The following is a 7,672-nucleotide window of genomic DNA, read 5'->3' on the forward strand; positions in this document are numbered from 1 at the left end:
GTCTGTTCAACCATCAATTTCATTCGTGTGGATCCTCTTCAGTCTTTTGTCAATAATTTCAACCGGCGAATTCTCATCTCGTTCGTCATTCTTCATCCCTTTCTTTTTCCGGTGCACTCAATTCAAGTTTTTTTTGGGTTGATCATGTTCTTTTCCTTGGATCAAGTGTTCTCCTTGATCGTTTGCCTCTCACCATTCAATCATTCCGGAGTTCGGAAGACATCCCAGGAGTTTCATTTGTGTGTGATTTAATTTGAGGTTGTCACCTCATTCAAGTATTTCAATTGTTCCGGTGCATCATCTATCTGTTCAACATCCCTTTCAACGGTGTTTCTTTTAGTGGGCCCTAACCCACAGGTCTTTTCCCAGGATCTTACCTGACTCTTCTAATTATTTCGGGGTTATCCTCAGATTCTTTTCAACGGTGACATAAGAATGGATTCCATCAGTCACATGCCTTCTCCAAGATCGCTTTGAAATTCTTTTCATTGTTGGCTCAACCTCTTTGCTTTTCATTCTCCCAGAGTATTTCAACAATTTTTGGTTGTATTTCTCGTCATCACTCTCAACATTTGAAGATCAAAGAAGAATTTCTCGTAAATCTTGTCCGTTCTCCCGGAGATTCGCGGTGCTAGCTCGATGTTATCCTATCTAATTGTTTCCAGTAGTGCAATTCTTTTCATCCATCAGGAGTATTTCAGGATTTGCGTTCTCAATCGATTATCCCGAGGCCATCTTTTTGGAAGATTTCTTCGTTCCAAGTTTTCAGCTTCGTTCGTTCCATAGTTGTACCGGTGCTTCCTTCAAGCTTTCTCTAATCAGTTTGCGATCTCTTCATTCTCGTGCATCTCGATTTACTCAAGTATCTTTGTTCATTTTCTAATTCTTTCCGGTGATTCGTTCTCTTCTCTTCGTTCGTTTACATTTTCACGGTGGTTCGTTGAAGATTCCTTTTCGGTTCTTACCATATTAATTCATTCGTTCTTTCCAATTCTACCGGTGGTTCATGAAGACCTTCTCAAGTTTGTGATATGCCACTTCTCAATCCTTTCAAGAAAATAAGTAGTATGCAAAATCATTTGCTTGTCATCAATTTAATTTGATGAAGGATAAGCATACAATAAATCTTATTCTTATTTCCTCCAAGTGATTAATCCTTTTCTTCGGAGTTTGTTCGTGATGAATAAATTCTAGTTCCAAGTGTTCGCATCTTTTCTTTTCCGGAGTCCATATTTTTCTCGGCCATTTCGTCGGAACCTCCATCTAAATCATCGCAAGCTTTAGTCTTATTCGTTTCATCCTTCATTCCTATTCATCATCTTTTGTCACCGGAGTTCTTCATGGTGGTTCTTCATTTTTTAATTCATTTTTCAAGAGGTCATCAAGATTCTTGTTGGAGGAGCTCAATTATTTTTCTTCCCATGTCTCGAAGTGCAAACAATTCTTCCTTTTGTTCTGAAGTGGAGTTTTGCATTTCTTCATTCCGCTCAGCTATTCAGACTTTTGGTTGTGGCATAATTTCACATCAAGTTTTGAGTTGTTTTTGATAAATCCACAACAAGCTTATTCTTTTCATTGTTGATTTTCTCAACAACTGCGTCCAATCCTTTCTTCTAAGGTTGCTTTCTTGTTCATTCGTGGTAGAAGATGTCATCTTCTTCTCCGTTCTTTTCTTTCAACTTTTTCAATTCTTCCGGAGGCATTGAGTTGTTCCTCTCGTCAACTACCGTTCCATTTTGTCAATCTCAGTTCCAACTCTTTCCATGTTTAGCCGAAGTGCTGCCTAAATCCTTTCAGTCTTATTCGTTTCTTATCTCGTTCTAACCAGAGTGGTTTCATAGTCTATCTGATTCCGTGAGCTTTTGATTCTCGTCATTCTCGTCGTTCCTCTCTTCTTCTCGAGTGCTCTTGATTCTTTGCTTCTTCTCTTGAGTTCCTGTTTCACCTCATCCCTTTTCCCTTCCGTCTCGGTCCTAAGATCTCGGGACGAGATCTCTTGTTAGTGGAGGAGTGTTGTAACGCCCCGGATCTGATGCGCTAGGTGTCCGCCAGTCATTCACCATCATTGCCATGTCATTTTCTTGCGTGTTGCATTTTGTCATGTCATCATGTGCATCTCATTTTGCATACATGTTCGTCTCATGCATCCGAGCATTTTCCCCGTTGTCCATTTTGCAATCCGACACTCCTATGCCCTCTGGTGTTCCCCTTCTTGTCTCTTTTCCAGAGAGGGAGTTAAACATTCTCGGAATGGACCGAGGTTTTCCAAGCGACCTTGGTACACCACTGGTAGACCTCCTGTCAAGTTTCGTGCCATTTGGAGACCGTTTGATACTCCAACGGTTAACCGGGGAACCGTAAAGGCCTCTTTTGTGTGCAGCCCAACACCCCTCCAAAGTGGCCCAATAACCCATCCAAACCCCCTCCATTCTCTCGGCCGTTCGATCATGATCGTGTGGGCGAAAACCGCACCTCATTTGAACTCTCCTAGCTCCCTCTACCTATATAAACACCCCCCTCCAAAAATCGCAGTCCAAACCCTACCTTCCCTTCCCTCGCGCCGCCGGACACATCCGTCCGCGCCGGACATGTCCGCACCGCCGCCACAGCCAATCGCCTCCCGCCACGTCACCCTCTCTCTCTCCCCCGCCACCGCAGCCCACCGGGCCCAGATCCGGCCCCCGCACGGGCCCAAACCGCCGCCGCAGAAGCCCGCGCGCCACCGCCGACATGCCCCGCGCTCCCGGGTCGCCAGCTCACCAGCGTTCGTTGTCCGCCGCCGCCTCGACCCCAACGGAGCGCGCCGCCCATCGCTAGGAGCTCCACCCCGCCGCCGTGCGTAACCGCTACCTCACGCCCGCTCCGCCGCCCTGCACTCGCGTCGCCACCGTTTGCTCCACTGCCCGGCCCTCGTCGACCTCCGCCGCCGAGGTGCCGCGACCTCGCCTCCACCGCGTCTCACCTCCGGATCCGGGCCGCTGCCGCCCGATCGGGCCAGTCCCCGCCACCAGCGCCGTCCCCGGTCACCGCTCCTCTGCCGAAGCGCCGCCGCCGCCGTTCTCCAGCCCGATCGGGGAGGTGCCCCGATCCAGCCGGCCTCCCGTTCGCCTCCGCGTTGACCGCGCCTCGAGTGGGCCCCTGCGCCCCGGCCCGCTCCAACCTTCTCCACCCCCAGCCTGCCTCCTCCTGCCACCTGGGCCGCGTAGCATGCCAGAGCCGGCCCAGCTTCAGATTCGGCCCGTGTGGCCCAACGTGAGCACCCCTGTCTTTTTCCGAATTTTGGCTGTCCCTTAATTTTTGCATTTTCATAACTCCATGCATACCGCTCCGTTTCGTGCGTGTGATATGTCAAAATGTTCGTTGTGAGATGATCTTCATTTCATTCCATTGTGCCATGTTTGTTTGAGTTCATTGTGATGCCCAAATCATCGTTGCAAAAGTGTTGTATGATGTTAACCTGTTGAAACTGTTATAACTTGCAGCTTTGTCTTTTTTATTGCATTTTGTGTGTGCATCCGATGAGCTTGATGTCTACATGACTTTTGAGCTATGTCATGCCATCTTTACAGTGGTGCACTCCATGTATTTTTGTGAGTCATGTAGTGAGTTCATAGAGCTCGTGAAGTAGGGTACTTGCTGTTACTGTTTTGCTAGGCTGAATCTTTTATAAAATGATGCTATGTAAACTTGCTGCTACAAGTCATTCTATGCATAATATGGAGATGTACACTAAGGATGTTTTGTTATACATGTCATGCCCTATCAATCCATGCCCCTGGTTGCATTTATAGCCTACTGCAGCTTGTTATTATATTGCTCTCAATGTTGCTAAATAATGTTGCTGTCAACCTGTTAACTTTAAGTTCAGTTTTGCCATGAGCTTTGCTAGTGATCCATGCACCCTATGAACTTTATCTTGCCATGCTTAGCTTCATAGACATGTCTTCTTACTGTTGGTATACTTCACATGCCATGTATTGCTATGTGGTGAGTTGTACAAGCTCACCAACATGCCTACTTATCGTTGTTCTTGCCTTGTACTGTTATTTTGAATCTGTCATATCATTTGCCATGTTTGCATGGATGCTACCATCTTTTATGTTGATCTTTGGAATTAGTTCAGTAAGGGAGTTTTGTTCTCTGTTTTTCGTATTATCATGCCATGCCTTTGTTTGCCATGATAAGTTCCTTTAGCATGTTGTTTGATGGCTCTAAACATTGCAACCTGATGTTATTTCTGCTAAGTCTGCAAACTGTTATTATTTGCAATCTTGCCATGTCCTTTTGAGCATGTTATAGTGTTTTCTGGAGATAGCTCAGTGTTCATGTTTTGTTACACTTCATCTGTAATTCATGCCCGTGCCTTTTGTTCTTATGTTGAGAGGCTGTAGCATATTATTTTGATGCTTGCTAGATGTCTAGTTGCTGTTTTGGACAGCTTGTCCTTTAAACTTGTATAGAGCGTATGTGTTGAACCGTTGCTCCGTTTTGAGGGTGCTCTATATGAAACTTGCTTGATTTTGCATGAAGTTTCATATTATCATGTTGCATCCTTGTTTTGAGGTGTTTGCTTGATGTTTGTATGTGTTTTGCATCAATGCCATGTTTAACTTGTTTGCTCATATCTTCTAGGTCGTAGCTCCGAATTAAATGAACTTTATATGTAACTTGACTAGAATTTCGTGTAGATCCTCTTGGTGCTCTTTAACTTGCTGTTTAATAACTTCAAATTAAGGTTTATTCAGTTCTGGACCAATTTCTAAACTTGCATATGAGGACTTACCGGAATTGTTATATGTTGTTTCCGGCCTCATTTAACCTTGCTTTGATGTGTTGTTCTTGTATGCATAATCTCTTGCCATGAGTAGCTTCATGTAGTCTTGTCTTGCATCATACTTCGTTGAGCATCATGTCATGTTTATGTGTGGTGTGTTTACCATGTTGTGTGCTTCTTCTTGATAGTTCTTGTTTCGTTGCGATCGTGAGGATTCGTTCGTCTACGCTTGGTTCGGCTTCATTCGTTCGTCTTCTTCATGGACTCGTTCTTCTTCCTTGCGGGATTTCAGGCAAGATGACTGTTGTGACGCCCCCAATTCAATCGTACACTAATCATGCACGCAAACGTGTACGATCAAGATCAGGGACTCACGAGAAGATATCACAACACAACTCTAAAATCATAAATAAGTCATACAAGCATCATAATACAAGCCAGGGGCCTCGAGGGCTCAAATACAAGTGCTCGATCATAGACGAGTCAGCGGAAGCAACAATATCTGAGTACAGACATAAGTTAAACAAGTTTGCCTTAAGAAGGCTAACACAAACTGGGGTACAGATCAAAAGAGGCGCAGGCCTCCTGCCTGGGATCCTCCTAACTACTCCTGTCATCGTCGGCGGGCTGCACGTAGCAGTAGGCACCTCCGGTGTAGTTGTCGCCGTCGCTGGTGGCGTCTGGCTCCTGGACTCTAGCATCTGGTTGCGACAACTAGAAAGAAAGGAAAGGGGGGAAAGGGGGGAGAAAGCAACCGTGAGTACTCATCCAAAGTACTCGCAAGCAAGGAGATACACTACATATGCATGGGTATATGTGTAAGGAGGCCATATCAGTGAACTGAACTGCAGAATGCCAGAATAAGAGGGGGATAGCTAGTCCTATCGAAGACTACGCTTCTGGCAGCCTCCGTCTTGCAGCATGTAGAAGAGAGTCGATTGAAGTCCTCCAAGTAGCGTCGCATAGCATAATCCTACCCGGCGATCCTCCCCTCGTCGCCCTGTGGAAAAGCGATCACCGGGTTGTCTGTGGAACTTGTCTGGGTGTGTTTTATTAAGTATCCGGTTCTAGTTGTCATAAGGTCAAGGTACAACTCTGGGTCGTCCTTTTACCGAGGGACACGGCTATTCGAATAGATTAACTTCCCTGTAGGGGTGCACCACATTTCCCAACATGCTCGATCCCATTTGGCCGGACACACTTTCCTGGGTCATGCCCGGCCTCGGAAGATCAACACGTCGCAGCCCCACCTAGGCACAACAGAGAGGTCAGCCCGCCGGTCTAAATCCTATGCGCGCAGGGGTTTGGGCCCATCGCCCATTGCACACCTGCACGTTGCGAGGCCGGTCGGAAGTAGACCTAGCAACCTCCATTACAAAGGAAGTCACGTTACGCAGTCCAGTCCGGCGCGCGCCACTCCGTCGCTGACGTCAAGAAGGCTTCGGCTGATACCACGACGTCGAGTGCCCATATCTTTCCCACGTAGTTGGTTAGTGCGTATAGACCAAATGGACAGACTCAGATCAAATACCAAGATCTCGTTAAGCGTGTTATTATGAAGCAACCGCGGACGCCGACCAGGGCCAGGCCCACCTCTGGCCTAGGTGGTCTCAACCTGCCCTGTCGCTCCGCCACAAAGATCCACACAGAGGGCCGTCGGGACAAAGGTCCTTTCAGCCCCCAATCCGTGAATCACTCGCGGGTACTCTTCGAGCGGACCTGACTTTAGTCACCATCTGTAGTATGTATATATGTATAATATATACCCGTGATCACCTCCCAAGTGATCACGGCCCGATAGTATAGCAAGGCAGACCGGCAAGAATGTAGGGCCACAGATGATAAACTAGCATCCTATACTAAGTATCTAGGATTGCAGGTAAGGTATCAACAGATGTAGCAACAATGTCAGGCTATGCAACAGAATAGGAGTAACCGAACAGTAACATGCTACACTACTCTAATGCAAGCAGTATAGAGAAGAATAGGCGATATCTGGTGATCAAGGGGGGGGGGCTTGCCTGGTTGCTCTGGCAAGAAGGAGGGGTCGTCAACTCCGTAGACGAACTGGGCAGCAGCAGCGTCGGTCTCGTAGTCTACCAGAGAGAAGAGGGGGAAGAAACAATGAATACCATGCAAACAGATGCATATCGATGCATGACATGACAAGTAACGATGCTAGGTGTGCCCAAACGCGGTATGAGGTAATATCGGTGAAGGGGGGAAACATCCGGGAAAGTATTCCCGGTGTTTCACGTTTTCGGACAGATGAACTGGAGGGGGAAAGTTGCGTGTTCGATATGTTAGGGATGTGTGGCGGACGAACGGGCTGCGTATCCAGATTCGTCTTGTCGTTCTGAGCAACTTTCATGTACAAAGTTTTTCCATCCGAGCTACGGTTTATTTTATATTAATTTTTAATGTTTTAAATCATTTTCTAAATTGTTATAAATTAATTAAAAATTAGTATTATTGCATCAGCATGACGTCAGCATGACATCAGCAGTCAACAGAGGGGTTGACTGGTCAATCTGACACGTGGGTCCCACTGGTCATAGACTCAGGTTTAACTAAACCGGGTTAATTAGACTAACTAAGTGATTAGGCTAATTTATTTTAATTAGATTAGTGAAATAAGATTAATTAACTTAATTAACTCATTAATTAATTAATATTTTATTTATTCTAACATTCTTTTTATTCTCTCTTATTTTAACAAAATCGTTTTGGGGGCGGGGCCCCCCTGTCATTGGCCCTATGGGACATATTGGATTCGGGCGCTAGCGGGCGTCGGGCGCAACCCGAACTGGCGCAGGGGCGCCCGTCCGCTGCCTCAGGCGTGGCCAACGGGGGGATGGCGAGCCGGGGCGCACGCTCGCCGGCGGGCGGCGACGACGC

Source organism: Triticum dicoccoides, chromosome 6B (genome assembly GCF_002162155.2).
Source record: "Triticum dicoccoides isolate Atlit2015 ecotype Zavitan chromosome 6B, WEW_v2.0, whole genome shotgun sequence".
In the NCBI taxonomy this organism is placed as follows: domain Eukaryota; kingdom Viridiplantae; phylum Streptophyta; class Magnoliopsida; order Poales; family Poaceae; genus Triticum; species Triticum dicoccoides.